Raw genomic sequence first — 16,991 nt, 5'->3', positions numbered from 1 at the left:
TGCTAGTGGGGATGTGAACTGGAATGGCTGCTTTGGAAAATAGTTTGGAGGGGCACCTGGGTGGCTCAGTTGGTTAAGCATCCAACCTCGGCTCAGGTCATGATCTCCCGGTCCGTGGGTTTGAGCCCCGTGTCGGGCTCTGTGCTGACAGCTCAGAGCCTGGAGCCTGTTTCAGATTCTGTGTCTCCCTCTTTCTCTGACCCTCCCCTGTTCATGCTCTCTCTCTGTCTCAAAAATAAATAAATGTTAAAAAAAAATTTAAAAAAATAGTTTGGCATTTTCTCAAAAGGTTAAAAATGGGGTTACACAATAACCTTGTACCTTGGCTTCTAGGTGTTTTCTCAGGAGAGTCAAAAATATATATCCCTACAAAAACGTGCACATGAATGTTCATAGTAGCATTGTTCATAATAGTGAAACAACTCAATTATTGTCAACTGATGCGTAAGTAAACACAATGTGGCATATTCATGCAAAGGGATATCATTCAGCTAAAAACATGAAGTCCTGATGTGTTATAATAATGACTAGACTTGAAAACATTATGCTAAGTGAAAGAAACTTCCCTCCCTCTTGCTCTCTCTCTCTCTGTCTCTCTCTCCTTCTCACCTCATCTCCCTTTCCCTCTGCATGATTCCATTAATATCAAATGTCCAGAATCAGCAAATCCATAGAGACAGAAGGTAGAAGAGTAAAGACCAGGAATAGAATAAAAGCAGGATTAGGAGTGACTGCTAATATATGGGGTTTGCTTTGGGGTGATGAAAATGTAGAACTAGTCAGTAGTGATGTTGTATAAAAGTTTGTGAATCTATTAAAAGCCAGCTGATTCTGATACCTGAAAATGGAGAATTTTATGACATGAAAATTAGATCTTCATTACAAATTATGTGTTAGAAAAAAATTAGGAAATAAGATTACTGAAAAGTGATTTAATTTACCCAGCAAGTGATATCCATTGGCAGAAGAATGGGTTATTAATAAAATTGTAGCATATTCAGAGTAGAATATTACACAGAAGTGAAAATGAAGCAACTGTAATTACAGGCAAGGGCATGGATGGAACTGAAACACACATTCCAGTGGAATAAAAAGGAAGTTGAAGAAAAATCCATAGATTGTTGAGTATGTATATAAAGCTTGAAAACATACGTACACCGTATTAAATAACAAGAATTTCAACTGAGTGAATTTGAAGATCTAACTGGCTTTATTCAGTGATTCATGAATCAGTCAGCATCCCACAGAGAAAATAGATAGGACTTCTACTGAACTGCAGTCAAGGAAAAAGGTTTTTAAGGGCCAAGAGGAAACATAAAAAGGAAATTATCAACAAATAATGTGTTGTTTTAGGGGTGCGTGGGTGGCTCAGGGGGTTAAGCATCCGATTTTGGCTCAGGTCATGGTCTTGCTGTCCATGAGTTCAAGCCCCGTGTTGGGCTCTGTGCTGACAGCTTAGAGCCTGGAACGTGCTTCAGATTCTGTGTCTCCCTCTCTCTCTGTCCTTCACCCGCTCATGCTCTGTCCCTCTCTCTGTCTCTCAAAAATAAATAAACATTAAAAAATTAAAAAAATAATAATAATGTGTTGTTTTAGGTAAGTTGGCCCTTCTAAGGGGAACAGATGGGGTCTATCAGTAAATTTGCTACCACTGCCCAGGAAATTCCATGTTTGTGTGGTTAAAGACCACATTCCTGATGGGAGGGGAAGGTGGGGACTGTGGTTATGTTAGGTATTAAGTCTTGGTTTGCTGACATAAGACTTTAACATAAGTGGTTCCATTTTGGGCTTGTGATTTTCTTTTTAATAGTTGATATATTTGTTAGAGGAAAATATACACATATTTAAAATAAAACCAAGCATTAGTCATCACAATGATAGGGGTTGAGAGAAAGACAAGAGTCTGGCAATATTCTGGTCCTTAAATGGCAAGTATGCTAAACATCAATATTTATTATACTTTATTATAGATAGTACATATTCTTTTCTGTGTGAATGATATTTGGTTAAGCCATAGGACATTGAAATTTTTCTTGGTCAGAAATAGTCAAATATCAGAAATTTCCTATTCAAACATTTTTATAAAAGTAAATAGAAGAATGGAGATTTGGACACACACTTCCCGACACTAAATTTAACATGGTACACACATTATGGAGCCAGATTTTGTACCAGCCCTCATTGGATTGTGATATAGTAATATTAACAGTAGCAAGAGTTGGTAACTTTCTTAGATGTTTATTATGTGTAAATCTTCCCAGCAAGTCGATGGTTCATACTTATCAGAATAAATTATGGAATTGTTTTATAAACTTACCCCAAGTGACTTCAGGAATTCTAGTTTCTATGTCTTTTCCACTGTCCTACATAAAAACACTGGCTCCCATATCAAAGCCTAGCTAGAGCTTTCTCTTCATTTTCACTGTGCTGATCTTAGTCCATGCCACCACCATTCTCTCTCTTTGCTGCTGCAAGTCTCCAGTGTTCCCCAGCTGCTGTCCTGTTTTCAGTCACTTAGAATGAAATCCGGAGTCTTTACTGACATCTACAAGGTTGTATTAGTTCCCCAGTCTTGCCATAACAAAATACCATCTACCTGGGGGATTAAAACAACAAGAGAACTTGCAACAAAATAGTTCTGGAGGCTAACAGTCCTAAATCAAGATACTGGCAGGGCCATGCTCCTTCTGAGTCTCTGGGTGGAATTTCCTTGCTTCTCTCTAGCTCCTGGTAGTAGCTGGAAATCCTTCACATAATTTGCCTTATAGCTGCATCACTCCAGTCTCTGCTTCTGTCATCACATGGCATTCTCCCTGTGTGTCTGTCTCTCTTTTCTTTTCTTAAAGGATCATATTGGGACAGAACCCAGCCTAATTGCATATGACCTCCTCCTAACTTGATTACATTTGCAAAAGCCTTACTTCCAAATACAGTCACATTCTGAGGTACTGGAGGTTAGGACTTCTACATATCTTTAGGAGTGATACAATTCAACCTATAATAAAAGTCTTTCAAGACCTGCCTAGGTGTCTATTACCAAATGCCTGCCTGTCTCTCACTGTGCTCCTACACTGATGTTTCAGTTTCTGGAGCATCTAAGTTAGTTTCTACCACCAGCTCTTTGCATGTACTGCTCTCTGCCTAGAATATACTCTTACAAATTCCTCTACCTGGAATATACTCCCTTGACCTTCCTATTCCTTTCTTCATCTCTGTTTTTATGTCTTAACTTCAAATACCACCTGCTCTAAGATGCATTTCCTGTCTCATCCTCTCTTGAGCAGGACCTTATCCCTCTTTATCATTCTCCTTCTCCTTCTTCTCTGATAGTTTCTTTCATAGCCATTTGTAGATAGTCACAATCAAGTTACAAATAAATTTAGCTATTTTCTTGCTTGTGTTTTGCTCCAAGGCCCCCTTCCCCCAAATAAGACTCTGTGATGGGCTGGGATCTGGACTGGTTCTCAATTGTAGCACACATACACAATAAGTATTCTAATTTTTTGTTCAGATGAATAATTGAATGAACAAATCAGTGAATGAATAAACCAGAAGCAAGTATGGAAACACACATCTCTGTCAAGAAGTCAGTCTTACATAAAAGGTTCAGAACAGAGAGGTTAATATGAGACAGATTTTTTCAATTTCATGGCTTACCATATGACCTTTGACAATGCCTCTATGTCACCCACCTGGTTCAATAACTGAGGAGAAGGCAGAATAGAGGGTAATGGGTGGTGGTAAAGGCAACAACAGAAGGAGAGTTTGGGAGTTGATCAAAAAGCAGAGATATAGGTTAGGGCTAGCCAGGAAGTTCTGAAAGAAAAAATCTTAGCTCATGGGCCAGTTCCAAAAAAAAAACATGGAGGACAGTATTATCCTGAAGCCACTTTGTGTGTGGTTTTCACATTAAGCTAATTGTTCTGGTTCCAGTTTTGCCACTAGGTTACAGGCCTGGGAAATGGCCCGTTACACTTAATAGTTCAAATCCTGGAAGTACTGTGGCAGTGCAGAAATTTGGAAAGTCTATACTTGAGATTTTATGGAGGAAAATTTCAGTAAGAAGCTGTGAAGAGAGAATTGGCTAGAATTTAATAGAAGAAGAAAATTCTATGGCTGTGTCTTTAGAAGCCATAAATCAACACCAAATCTGCAGCCGCAGTGAGCATTTGCTGCGAGGGACAGAAGATAAAATACAGGTCTGGGGCTGGTGCTGCACTTGAGTTAGCTTTAAATGAGAGGCACAGATTCATCCCTGGGCTTATGATGACCCAGTAAAAGCTAAGTCTCACTGCTCTTTGGGAAAAAACATAATGTTTTCCTTAAATCAGAGCTTTTCACTATTACAAGTCAATTGTATGGATTCTACATTTACATTAAGAAGAAATTTGACATGAAGCTCTTAGTTGATTACAGCCAACAGGGAGCAAGTCCACTGTTTGGTGTCCAGAGTAGACAGACTTGATCTAGAATCCTACTTCTGTCACTGGTAGGATCAAAGAGCATACACACACTTGGACAGGAATCAGGTGGAGAGGGCTCTGGATGTGAAATCACCTTTGCCTCTTACTTACCAGGTAGGGGATCTTAGTTAGCTGTCAGCCTAATTAAGCCCAGTATCTCAATTTATAAATGGAATATTACAGATGCACCAAGAATCCCTTCAGGTACCTGGAGGTACCTTCCAAGTTGTTGCCTACAAGAACTCACAACTACCTGTTCTCAAATGTCCCTGTATCTCTGCTCTTCTAATACTCATGACCTATTTGCTGTAGTTCTCTGTAGACCAGCATTTCTCATTTGTGTTACATTAGTGTTCTTGAAGGATTATTTTTGGCACATTTTTTCCTAATTGTGCTGTCCCCTCCCCGTGATATTTTAACATCGCAGATATTCTATCAGTTTATGTCCTGTGGTCCCTTAAAGGGTCATAAAATATTGTAAGATATAATTTTTTGCCCCCCCCAAGAATTCTTGCCCTTTTGGGGCAATGTTGCTGCCTGTTGAGAATGCATGCCCCAGACTACAAATTACAGACTCGCAAGAGGTTATGTGTCTTGTTTATAACAATATCCTTAGCACATAGCACATAAGAAATGCACAGTGATATTTATTGGATGAAGGATCAGTTGATGAATGAGGATTAACTGAAAACAAGGTAAAGAAATTGCCTAGTCTTATGCCTGGTACATAGCAAGAAGGAAACATATATTTGTTCCCACTTGTGAAAACCAGTCCAAACCTTACAAGAGCATTGTTCAAAATTATCTCATATCTTTGTTTTCATCTCTAACCTATTTGTGGACATATTGAGGACACATGTCAATTTCCTATTGCTCTGTATCACTGTGTCTGTTAACTTTTTAAATTAACAAATATATCAGAGGCAGAATTAAAATGTAGATCTCCATCATCCTGGGTTGAAATAATTCCAAGAGTGTGGAGATCTCTCCGCTAGTGAAGGAGTAGAGCACAATACCTTTACTCCTAACCACCATTTCTGTTTCATTGAAGTGTTTATTTCTGCAACCTGGAAGCCCTGGGTAGGCAGATGAGAAAGAAACTTTGTGCTTTCAGGTAGCGGCGTATTCAGCTCACTTTTTAACCAGAAATCTTTGGGATGAGAAAGCTACTACTTGCAAAAGGAGAACTTTTCCCTGAGAATTTGGATACAGCAAGAATAAGGACAAATAAATTGAATCTAGACTATTAGAAGTTAGGAGAGGGGGTAACTTGAGGCATAGGGGCAGTGATTGGGAGGGAGAATGAGGGAGCTTTAAAGGTTCTGGGGAGTTTCTCTTTCCTAATCTGGGTGCTAATTACACAGATATGTCCACCTTAGGATAATTCACAGCTGGACCCTTATAATTTGTGTATTTTTATGGATGTGCATTATCATTTAACCAAAAAGATAGACTAATTAAAACCAGGGAATGAGCACTGAGCCTTCTAAAGGTCACTTGCCTAAGCAAGTTACTCTCCTCTCTGAGCTTTGATTTCCTTCTTTGTAAACCAGAAATAATACTAGCATCTACCTCACAGATTTAATAATAGCATTTAATGAAATATAGTATACAAATGGCTTAGCACAGTGTCTGGTTCATTGATTACTAATTATGAATTAGCTGGTATTCATCAACATTATTCATTTAGCTGAAATTTACTGAGACCGAGTTAGAAGTGTCCATCACTGTCAATTCATGAGCAGTGGGAGTTTGAGTATAGAAACAGGATAAGATGAAGACTCTCCTCAGCCCCAGCATTTCATCATGGAAATTTTCCAGCACACAGAAAAACTGAAAGAATGGTAGGATGAACTCTTGTAGACTAACCATTGAGTGTATTCTACACTCAACATTTTGGTAGATTTGCTGTATAATGTATCCATTCACCAATGCATTCCTCAGACCCTAGTTGGGCTTTGTGTTAGAGAGACCTGACCATGGCCCTAGAATGAAGCTGGTTAAGGAAACTTAGTAAGGAAAACAATAGACTAGTATCAGGAAAATACCCCAGGTGAATTTACCTGAATGGTATTGCCTCTTATTGAATGATTCTGGTCTTCATATTTAAACCTCTCAGTAGGCCATAAACAAAAGACACTTGCCCTGGGAAATGGAGGTAATACAGTTTCATGGCTACTGTGTCCTATGCAAAAGCAAGTGAAAAACAAAGCCTTTGGGTGACCTCAGCTTGGCCAAGGGCATATGCTGCATAAGATGTAAATTCTTCCCAAGAGCTTCTGAATTCATGAATTAACACTGACCTTACATTAGTCATATTTTCCACTGGATGGATTCTGAAAAGCCTGGAGATATTTTTCTCTTATATACATGCTGAGTTTTTATATTCTAAGTTTTCTGTAACAACTACAGATCATTTGTACAATAAGAACATTTGTTTTGGTTCCTGCTTTAATAAATCATGGTTCTGCTTTAATGAATAAAAACAAATAATTTATAATTTGTCCATTAATTATTTGCATGTAAATGTGTCTCTTGGAGTAACTTACTAAGCCATTGAAAAACATTTTCCACTGCCAGCTGAGTTACACTCTATTTAGTAACCATCTCTTTTGGGGGAGAGGTCATTTAGTTTTATTTTGTTTGAAAGCAGGGAGGTGCTGGGAAACTAAATCAGATTGAATCTCATGAATATGAAACATCATGAATCCACCAGGCCTAAGGTAGAAAGAGAGGGTTCAGTGAAAATTTAGTTAATTGAAGTGTTTATTAATGGACCTGTCCTATACCAGATCGATGAGGAAGGCCCTTGGGAGAGTGGCCTTTCTCAGCAAAGCCATCCACAGGGTGAATTTTTAATAGCTGGCATTTGCCAAACTTTGCTGCACATTAGAATCATCAAGTCAGCTTCAAAAAATCCCAATGTCCAGGCCCCACCCCTTATCAGTTAAGAAATTCCAAGATGGAACCCTGACATCAGTGTGTGTGTGTGTGTGTGTGTGTGTGTGTGTGTGTGTGTGTTTTAAAGATCCCTGGATGGTTCCAGTGTGTAGCAAAGTTTGGCAAACACCAGTCTAAGAAAGATCTTCCTACCCTATCCATGCCCACTTGTACCAAAAGGTAAAACAAACAAGCAAACAAACAAAAATGAACAAGATGACAAAAACAAAGAAGTACAAGTATAAACTACTCCTTAGCCATTTAATAAGAAGCCTCATTCCTTTGGCTCTTGAAAATGCAGTTGACTTGAAGACAGGTGAGTCGTTTGGCTAACTGGAGATCATTTCCTGAGGAGCCAGTTTGGAAAAGAGAATGGTTAGATTGTAGATTCCTGAAGGAAGCCCAAGGAAGGCAAGGTGATGGTGGAGATGGGTTAGAGAAACACAAAGGGGTAGAGTGGCAAGGACAAGGAAGGAAAGTAGGGTTAAAGGTGGATCAGGTTTGGATTCTACAAACTTCCAACCAGGAACCCAGAGCATGAGTGAGAAAAATATTCTGAGAGACATCCGGACTACATTTAATATGGAAAACCTAAGGTCAAAAACATCTTCAAAAATAGTATCAAGGTGTTTGCTTGGAGTATGGGGAACAGGGCCATCTGTTACTCAGTCTGTATATCTCTTTGGTTCTTCTCCTAACCTTGACCCCTAGGAAGGAAGGGGTCTTTGCCTGACTCAGTTTAAACCCTCTCTTGAAGCCATCTCCAAGCAGCAAAGTGTGAGTTCAAGAACAGATGTGAGTGTGGCTTGGTTGCCATGCTACGTGTGCCTCCTTTCTAAGAGCCTCTCTCTTCATTTTGTCATGGGAACCAATATTTGAAACTTTGTAAAGTTAATGTGAAGACATAATGAAATCATGACTGAAAGCATGTCCCACAGTGTCTGGGACTTTCTAGGACTCAATATTTTACAACATTTGCTCTTAACCCATCAACTAGCATGGGATGTCTTGTTCAGTTTTCCAAAGTTGGCTTTGTAAGCAGAGCGCAGAAAGAGTATGCCAGTGCAGAAAGAGTTCACCTCCTTGAAGAGAGCTTTGGGGTATGGCAGTGGCCGGTGTATCAGCTCCTAAGAGCTGACTTAAATATTTAGGAAATTTGAGAGGCAATTTTTAAATGAACATTAAAATTAAGTGATCTAAACTTATAATCCAATAAATTAAAAACAAAGTAAAGACTTAAAATTCATACTTCCTAATAATTTTACTGCATTGTACTGTTATCTCTGTGATTGAGGTCATTTACTTCTATTGAATTTGTATAGTAGAAATACTGTATAATTGTTTACAGTGCTTCTCTATGACATCACATTGCTGACTTGTTAACAGCCACGGTAAATATTTATAGTGTGGAAATCAACTAAAAGTCAAGGCTTTCCTTCCCCCCCCCCCCCCCGCCACCTTACTGACCTGGTTATAAACCTTTATCAGCACCCCTCTGGGTGTTTTTGGGGAGAAGGGATGGGTGCAGATCAAGCACCTTAATTAGTATTACGAAGGACAGGTGATGAGTTAGACCCAGAGAAAGATTTTCCCAAAAGGTGCTTAGAAAACCGAGGGAGGAGAAAGAACTTTCACAGTCTTATTCAAACCAGGCAAGATGCTGAGGAAAGAAATCCAGCGACTAGCAGTAGAATCCATGCTGCTTTCTAATGGTGAAATCAATTCTGTTTTCACAAGTGACGATGATGCCAGAAGCTTATGAAACTGTCTAGTGAAATCCAAGGAGACCAACTTTCCCCATCCTAAGACTTGATCTTGCAGAAGAGATAATCCTTGATCGTAAATTTGTAGTGTTAGCAATTTAACTGAATTTTTAAAGTGTACTGAAATGGTCCAGACAACCAGAAGGTATGGAAAGTCATGAAGTAAACATAATACCATCTTTCTAACACCCTGTGCTGTCTGTACTTCTGCTCTTTTTATACATCATTTGTTCCTTATTTGCATATCCAAGTAAATATAAAATGTTTCTTTTTTACCACTATCATTCTCCCATTTATTGCACAAAATGTTGCATAATATACTCATTTGCTTTTTTTTTTTTTTTACCATTAATAATAGATTTTGGTTATCTTCCCATATGAGTGCACAAAGAGCTCCTTCATTTTTTTTTAAATACTAGCTGAAGAGTATTCCATTATATGAATGGACTCTACTTAATCAGTTATTTCATTGCCCCCTAGGTTGTAACCAATCTTTTGCCATTGCATAATGCTGCAATGAGTAACTCTTTATAACAGTAGCAACATAAGGAGTGTCTGCTTCCTGGCATCCCAAGAAAGTGACTGAGTGGTCGAAGTGTTGGATTTTGCCAATCTGACAGCTGAGTAATGGTGTCCCCATGGGATTTTAATTTGTGTTTCAGTTACTCTGAGGGGCCCTCACTTCTCTTTATGGGTTTAGAAGCCATTCCCCTTTCTCCCTTGTCTTGTCTTTTTTTTTTTTTTTAATGAGTTCTCTTTTCATATTCTTTTCTCATTTTCCTATGTGGAGGTTTGGCTTATTTCATTTTAAAGCCTGTAGACATCACCTACAAACCTCCAAGGATGGAGCCTATATTCCCATGACTGGTGAGATCTGTTTGTTTTGGCCATCCTGCCTAAGCTTTTGGGTAGCTGGGGCAATTGTAATATGGGATGGTGCAAGCGGGTAAGCTCATCTGAAAAGGAGAGGTAAGTCTGCTCTCAAAAGATTTGTCCATCAAACACAATACTGAAAATCTGCATGTGAATTAGATGGCTGCACAGAAACTACACACTGTAAAGTAAAAACCAACCTTCAAGCTCAAGTCCAGTCACACCCTCTTAGCTTCTCTCTCTCTGCCTCTGTCTCTCTCTCTCTCTCCTTTGACCCTGATGGGGCCTTCCCACCTCACCTGAGTAAATTGTGCCTCCCATTTTCTCCACACCTTTCCTGGCTGTGTTCACTTTGCCTGGCTGTGTTCACTTTGCCTGCATTGCCAAAAACTCACGTATGCTGGTGTTTGTTTGGTCAGTAGCTGTAGTGTGGTGGTAACACCACCAGGTCTGGAGTTGGATGGTGTGGACTCAAATCTCAGTTTCCTCACAATCTCCTTCAGCATTGGGGGACTTTATCTTTAATTCCTTAAGTCCTGGTCTCCTGCTCATGAAAACCTAGAAAAAAAATGTTGCATGGTAGTTGGGATGTGGCTTTTAGAGGTAGTTAGACCAGAGTTGGAATCCTTGCTTCTCTTCTTCCCAGTCATGGTAAGTTAATTGGGGAAATTACTCAATGGCTCTAGACCTGTTATCACATTCGTAAAATAGGAAACAAATCTCCATGGGTCTGACACATTTCTGCATGTTTTGTGAACAAATTAATTCAGCTTTTGTTCCAGACTGGTTTTTTCAAGGATATTTATATTATGAACACTGTGGAAGACACAAGTTTCTTCTTATAGAGCAGATGAAAGATTTGTTTTCTGTCCAGGAAAATAAAAATAATGTCCGTCCATGTTAGAGCTTGGAAGGTATATGTGTGCAGGCCCTATGAGATCCTGGGGTTTTCTAAACTCAAGGTCCTTCATTTGTAATGCAAACCACAGTGTGTACAGCATCTATCTGGCCCTACTTCACATCACCCTGTGAGAATTGGGGCCCCAGAAACCAGCACAAATGATGTGACTCTGGTTATTGCTATTACTGTGAATAGTAAATGGTACTTTGTCTCTGACCCAGGGCTTGCATATCTTCTGCCAGCATCCAAAAGACTGTGGTAGGCTAACTTGCTAGTTAAAAGTAGGGTGAAATCTCAGAACCTTAACATTTCTTGGCATTTATTTCCTGGATGTGTTGCAATAATTAAATGTAGTAAATTCTGTAGCATGTATGACATTGTCTATGCCTAGTCCATAATAGAAAGTAGGTCGAAACTAGAATTATTATTTTTCTGGTTATTATTGTTATGATTATTTCATTACTTGTTCCAGAGGATTGATGTGGGGAATTAGGTGAATGACATTAGTGGCTAGTCCATGGTGGGTTCTCAGGAAGATTTTCTTTTCCATTCATTTAGTGTATCGTCTTGGGGAGGCTATAATAGCAGGGAGAGACCATAGCCCCGTTTCAAAGGATTCTCAGTGTGTTTTCAGTAAGTCAGTTAAAGGAGAGTGGTCCTACAGGGCAGGGGCCTCCCACCTGAGTGTGGGTTTCTAGGACCCCACCCTCCGTTCAAACCTTCTATGAGCCATGCAGGGTAGACTTTTACCAGATCTAGGGACATAATTTGGTGCTGCATTCTAATTTTATATTAATACCTCTCTTGGGGAAGAATATATACAACCTTTGAACCTAAAGTTTTCATTTAAGAATACACTTAAAGACACTAGCATTTCTGATTCTTGACTTAAATTTCATTAAGCACAGTTCCCATGTCACTGGCAGTGGGAGCACTTTGTGACCATGACCCCTGATCACTTAGTTGCCTTCATTTCCCGCCCTCCCAATATTCCATTAACAAATATTACCGGGTGTTTGCTGCAGGCTGGGCATTTGCTATTAGCTATGGTAGTAGATGAAATAGATTTGGTCGCTGCCCTCACAGAGCTTACAATTGAGCAAAGAAGACAGCAGTAAGTGAATAACATACAAATAAATTGTAACTGCCAGTCAGTGCTGTAGAGGACCGGAACACTGTTGAATTAGTTAAAGTAACCTACTCCCACATCTCAGCTGCTTAGCATAATAATGATTTCTTTCTCACGTTGGTCACAGGCCAGGATGGTTAGACATTGTGGACTGGGGTTGGCGTGGAGATGGAAGGGCCTGGGTTCCATTCAGTCTCTGAAGTGCACAGACTGTCCATTCATCCATGTTGCCATTTCTAGGGCCTCCTCCTTTATGTGGCAGGTGGACAGCACTAAGGCAGCTATTGGAGGGGACGGCTCTATGGGAAGATCTGCCAATAACGCACACCAGTCTGCTTATAGCATAAATGCAAGGGAGGCTGAGCATGGACAAGCTGTGTGCCTGGAAGAGCCTTCGCTTGTTTTCTGCCTCAAGGATGAAAATGTAGACAATAAGGTGGCCCAGTACAGTGTTGCCCAGTGTGACTTTAGTTAGGAACATAGCTTCTGGAGTCAGGCTGCCTGGGTCTCCTCCTGGCTCTGCCTCTTGCAAGCCTGGCAGGTTGGCTTTAGTGATCCAGACTCTCCATGCCTCCCTCTTCTCAGCTGTGAAACCTGGATGACAATAACAGCATTGTTTTGTGAGCAGTGACGTGGAATACCTGATACACTCTATAAATAACATTTAGCATAGGGTTTGATTAGTTTATTCCAAGCACATCATTCCTTTAAATTATTATTGTGGTGGTCATTAGTAATGATACGGCAAGACCTGAAGGAATTAGAATTTTAAATTAGAGTGGCAGAAAACACTACTGTTTCTCCAGTACCATATGTCCATTTCCATGTCAATGTGACATTTCACCTGGTCCTTTGCTAACCAGCCCTATCACCTCTTCCCTTCCCTTTGCCTGGTTATATCAGGCTCCGTGCCTGCCTCCTTACCAGGACTCTGACAGGGTAGATGTGTGGCTTTCGTTTTTACTCAAATTTTGTAAGTAGCTATTGGGCTTTCCTGTCACATAATATGGTAGGTTCAAGTTGCTTTTCTCCAACTGTTAGTCCTAACAGTCTATGTATCTTTTCATGGAAAACTAAAGCATTATTATGACTGCCTGAATCCTAGGTGGTCTGTTAGGCAGTAGGAATCTTGAATTGGCAGATATGCTCAGTTATTGGTACTTACATTCAAGGCGGACAATTGCAGTTAAGGAGCAGAATCACTACTCAACACAGTGGAACAGCTAGCAGCCGCTCATGTCATCAGTCTGAAATGTTTAAAGGGGAATCAGCATTTTGGATAATTAACGTAGATTAAGTTGTGTGTTTGATTATTTTCACCCTCTAAAGTAGGGTTTAAGAGACATAATACTTGTTATAGAGATCCACTGTGATCCAGAAAAAGTGTCTGGCACGTAGTAAGCATTGAGTTATTCCTACCTGTGGCTGTGTATAGTTTTAGTTTACATACTGATTTGACTAATCTTTGTTGGTTGTCCGTTTGATGCCAAGCCTTGTGCTGGCTGATAAGGACATGGTGGTGAACCAAAACATTGCCCTTTTGCTCAGTGAACTTGCCACTTGGTAGGGGAGGAAGATGGTAATCACATGCTCTCTCACATACCATATCATACTGCATCTGTGACAATGAATGATGCTATCAGTACATTATAAGTGAATTTCACCAAGATGAGAGATTAGGAATGACTTCTTTGAAGAAGTGATCTGGGAGCTGAGGGCTGCAGGATGGAGCAGGAACTAGCTAGGGAAGAGGAATCTATCAGAAAGAGCCATGTGTGCTCAAAGATCTCCTATACGGGTAAGCCTTTGCAGAAAGCTAGGGGATCATGTCATTTGGGATAAGGCCAACAAAGTATGTCTTGAAGGCCACAGTTAGAATTATGGTACTTTGCTTAAGAGCATGGAAACACACCCATTTATAGGTTTTAAGCAGAGAAGAGTAGGGTTGCTGTGACTAGATTAGACTAGCCTTTTGAAAGATACCTGTATGTGGCAGATGGAGCCAAGCAGATGTGTTTGGATGAGCATGGAGATTCTTCTGAAAGTCCAGGGTTTCATGAGAAATGAAAAGAGTTCACTCTCTGGGGATAAAGATGGAGAGTGAGAAATGAAGTTGGCCAGGATAGGCACTTAGAAGGTTTAATTGACAGGACTTGGAGATAGATTAGTTAGGGAAGGACAATATGGAGGGTCACTCTCCAAGGATTCTGGATTCCTCAACTGTGGGCATAGCCATTCTTTTCACAGGGACAGTGCCTGATCGAACAGATCCTCAACTAGTTTTGAAGTTTGAGGATATATTTTATAATTAATTTAAAATTAAAACTAGAATGGCAATATTTGTCAATTCAAAAAAAAAACATATTGAAGGAGGGAAAAGGAAATAAATTACCATGTATTCATCACTTTCTGTGTTTGGAGTCTTTTAATTTATGTTCATTCATCTTTCTAGAAACTTTTAAGGCAGACACTTGCCTCACTGATTGAATCAGAAAAATGTTCTGAAAGATCTATTGACTTGCCTAACAATACAAAATAAAAGATAAGGAAAATATGTGTTGGGTCTCAGGCTTATATGAGACCAAAATCTACTGCAAGCTTTCTACCACAAAATATTTCCTCTGTACTTATTTCATGTTGGATTCCAGCCCTGGAGGAATTTATAGGAAGATGTAAATGCAAATCTTAGAGAGATGATGGTTATAATTCCACAGTGGAAGTTTAAGCAAGATGCCCTGGGTCTTTAGAGGAGAAAGCCTAAGATTTCTCTGTGCCTCCTAGAGAAGAGAGACTCTGAGCGGGGTCAGAGAAAGAGATTCACTTTGACCAGGGTCAAGGATGCACAGATGTGGCCGGCCTCTATGAGGTGGATAGACTGATCACATGAAGAGGGAGAAGAAGGAGGGTGTGTGAAGACATGTTAACGCTACTAGAATTGTTGCCTACATTTAGAAACCCAAGTTTGTGCATGAAAACCATAACTGAACATCATATTAAACATACTTGATAACAGTAAAAGACTTAACCTCATTAACAATCTTCAAATAATTTATAATTACTATTATTAAAAATAATTCTGAACAGAGGCATAAATATGCAAATTTCCTTTTCATTCCCGTAAGCCAGCCATTTACAAACAAGGCAGCTCTTTTTATATCTGAGTGTGACCTCAGAGAGCCATAGAGTCCAGTGAAGAAGGGAACAATCCTTAGAAATAAGCAGGATTAATAATTAATGACTGCGGTTTTGAACCCCTTGGAGCTCTTCTCTTTTTTCCTCCTGGGGGGGGGGGGAACACAGCAAAATTAAATAAGCACTGCAATTAATGAAGATATTTTTACAGATCGACTAAAATGTGTACAAGAAAGTGGTAAGCTTGTTTGCCTCTGGGAGTTTTGTTGCAAGAATGTAAAGAAATTAACTCTTAGTAGTATGAGATTGTGTACCCTTTGAATTTTTAAAAGATAGGTATCTAAATACATTTTTAAAAGCCCATTATTTTTGTGTCCTTAAAGCCATCAATATTATGGACTCAGACCCTTAACACCAGAGCCCAGGTTTCCTCATTCACAAAGCCCAGGGACTAATTCTTCCCTTGAATGGTTTATAATGAGGATTAGAGACTGTATGTATTTAATGCCTAGCATTCAGTTCATGTTCAATAACAATAATTGTATTATTGAAGAGTAAAAACCCTTTTTCATAGGCTGTAGCTAAATAAAATACTTTCTGGCTGCGTTTTAGGTCTGAGGAGGTTTTGCAAGTAAAAATATTGGCCTGATATTGAAAAAAGTAAAAGAAAAGATATGAAGGCCTCCAGCATTGATAGAGTGTTTCTGGGCTATAGGAGAATTCCACATTCTAGTGCCAGGAGCCAAAGGGAGGGAAGAAATTATAATAAATAACAACAACAACAATAAATTGATTAGTATTATTATGCTCAGAAAGCTTATCTGACCCAGGTGCAAACTAACTTCCTCTTCATCTCATTGTAATTCCTAAGAGAATTCGAAGTTCATCTATTTCAGTAGATTGCATTACCTAAATGTTACTGACATAGTTTGGGCATTAAACTATTACCATTTTCAAGTTCTGGATTAAGAAACTAATTACAAGGCTTTAATAGATAAATCCTAGCTGCCAAGTCTTATGATTATTATAGTGCTGTCTATAAGGCTGAATAATTCTTTGATCTGTTCACATGGTAACTGTTTTGTAAAAACCATCTGTAAGGTTGTATTCAATCTTCAGAGCAGTCCTCAAGAATTGTGTTCAAATATGGCCATTGAAATCTGGGAAGCTTGTTATTAAAAGCATGTCCAACAAAGTGGTTAATTTTCCTCCAAGAAGATGTCAATTAACCCTAATAGAATTATTTTGGTACTGATTTTGTTTAATCAAACATCACAAAATAATTGAGCTCAGAACAAATGGCTTATTACAGAAATGTGCAGGTTGGCAAGAAAGACTAGAGAGTGCATTTCAATAATGCATATATATTAAGTTACTTTTTTTCATTAAAATGGGCAGTTACAGAGGGACCTGGTGCTCCAGGCATCGATGGGATGTGTGGGCCTTACATCACTGCTTGGTTTCTCATCCCACAGAAGGTTCAGGGCTCTGACAGAAGGGAGCACTTGGAGGTTTGAAATGAAGGGAAAGTGGTGCTAATTTATCACCTAACAGGTCTGGGGTGGACAAAACCCAAGGTTTGTGACACACATTGATTTACAGACTTCCCACAAGCCATCCCTGCATCCAGGGTCTCCAGAAACATCTTTAAAAACATAATTTCAGCCACTATTTCAAACCTCTGGCTGCACATAAGAATCATATGGGGAACTTTTAAAATCTACTGATATATAGGCCCTGAACAATTAAATCAGACCCCCTCTGGCTGGGCGGCCTTGATGTGGGTATGT

General features: G+C 39.4%; 1 protein-coding gene and 1 long non-coding RNA gene across 5 annotated transcripts in view; one reads left to right on the top strand and one right to left on the bottom strand.

The window, feature by feature from the left end:
* GRM7 (glutamate metabotropic receptor 7) overlaps positions 1-16,991 on the top strand; it is an 898,633-nt gene that overhangs the window by 695,652 nt on the left and 185,990 nt on the right. The window lies entirely within an intron of this gene.
* Positions 9,456-13,439, bottom strand: LOC131509862 (uncharacterized). The gene is made up of 2 exons (XR_009260731.1): positions 13,235-13,439; positions 9,456-12,663 (listed from the first exon to the last, which is right to left on the bottom strand). It is a non-coding gene; the product is annotated as an uncharacterized LOC131509862 (long non-coding RNA).

Source organism: Neofelis nebulosa, chromosome 4 (assembly GCF_028018385.1).
Source record: "Neofelis nebulosa isolate mNeoNeb1 chromosome 4, mNeoNeb1.pri, whole genome shotgun sequence".
NCBI classification, from domain to species: domain Eukaryota; kingdom Metazoa; phylum Chordata; class Mammalia; order Carnivora; family Felidae; genus Neofelis; species Neofelis nebulosa.
This window is presented reverse-complemented; position numbering and strand designations above follow the sequence as displayed.